At 40.9% G+C, this 1,686-nt stretch overlaps 1 protein-coding gene across 1 annotated transcript in view; it reads right to left on the bottom strand.

The window, feature by feature from the left end:
* LOC101859505 (neuropeptide prohormone-4) overlaps positions 1-1,686 on the bottom strand; it is a 38,396-nt gene that overhangs the window by 5,652 nt on the left and 31,058 nt on the right. The gene's annotated exons all lie outside the window — the stretch shown is intronic.

Here is a 1,686-nt window from a genome sequence, read left to right as displayed (position 1 = left end):
AGAGAGAGAGAGAGAGAGAGAGAGATAAAAAAAGAGGGAGAGAGAGTCAGAGACAGACAGAGGGAGAGAAAGAGAGAGTGAGAAAGAGGGAGGGAGAGAAGAGAAGAGAGAGAGAGAGACAGAGAGACAGAGATATAGAGAGAGAGACAGACAGACAAACAGACAGGCAGACAGACAAACAGACAAACAGACAGGCAGACAGACAGACAGACAGACAGACACACAGACAGAGAACGACTGGGTCATACGGAAAATGCAAAATTATGCACACACAATACAATACGCATTTTTGAGAAGGGGAAACGGATCTGTTGCGGAAGCGAGATATCATGTTGTCATCCTCATCATTTTAGCCCACTTAGACTAAATTATTATTACATAAGTAAGAGTACTTTGAAGTGTTTGCCTTTCTATACTTTTCAAGCTTTGAAATATTAATCAATAAAAACGCTTTTTTAGAATACTTGTGTTAGTTTTGCTATTAAAATTCCACTGCGATCCTCCCTTTTGAGATAGAAAGATTATGCTTGAAAGTGAAATGAGCTCAGCATGCATGTGATAAGTAATTTGATTTATTTTTCTTGCAAAACGACAACGTTTCCATTAGGCAGGGGATAATATAACAATATTACGCCGACACTGGGAGTCGGGAAATTTGAATAAGAATTTAATCAATACCATTTAATTGTTCCGCGCTTCCCATATCGATCTTGAGGTAGTAGACTGCAGGTTATTCAACCCACTCAACCTAAATTTCAGCGATTAAAAAAAAAGAAGGTAAATGGCCTGTTTTGTAGCCTTCTAATAACTGTTTACCATTTTCGATAGTTGTCTTATTCATTTATTCATACCTAAATTTTCCTGTTATGGTAATGAATAATAGTGATGAACTTGCAGTGGCAATAGGTCCGAGAAAGACTGTCATGCTTCACCTTTCAACTGCTCACGTACAGGAGCTCAGAGTTTTAAGATCTATTCCGAGAAGACATAATTAGGCATTCAATTCAACCTATACTATGATAAGGTGAGTGCAAAAAGCTTTGCAACAGAACTAAAAAGTTATCATCTCGACAAGGGTATCTAAACAAGGCATCAAACCAGGGGCTTTGGTGATTTGGCATGCAAGACAAACATGTTTCTCGTATTTATAACTGTGACTATAATGTTTTAGGTGACTGTAGCTAAGAATCAGATCGTTTATGAGGCAGGCGGGTCCAACCCCGCCTATCGGAACCAACCTGGCATGAGTTGGATTGTGCATCCCAGCAAAGAGATACTGCATGACCTGTATTCGCCAAACGGGAATTGAACTCACGTCTTTTGCAAGTAAAGCGAAGAGCCTAGCCGTTGCACCACAAACCCCTGTCCTTACTCAAAGACCAACGGGCCAAAAAGCCCAAGAGATGAATTTTGGAGGTAATTGCTTCTGTGATACAAGTGAAGAAGAAGAAAGGGGGGTGGGGGTAGATGATAACTCTGTGGGACTTTAAATATGGGGTCAATTATCTTAAAGTTGGCAAAGGCCACTTTAAGGGTGTATGTTATGTTCTCAGGACATTCAAGTCTACCCGCCTTGCCCCAGAGAGCCGTGACTTGGCCTTTTTGGCAATGGTTTCTCAATGGGGAGGGATTTCCACCCCCTCCCTCTTATGGACTTTGAGGTCTCTAAAACCCAAAAGCGTCAGT

This window comes from Aplysia californica, unplaced genomic scaffold (assembly GCF_000002075.1).
Source record: "Aplysia californica isolate F4 #8 unplaced genomic scaffold, AplCal3.0 scaffold00525, whole genome shotgun sequence".
Classification (NCBI taxonomy): Eukaryota; Metazoa; Mollusca; class Gastropoda; order Aplysiida; family Aplysiidae; genus Aplysia; species Aplysia californica.
This window is presented reverse-complemented; position numbering and strand designations above follow the sequence as displayed.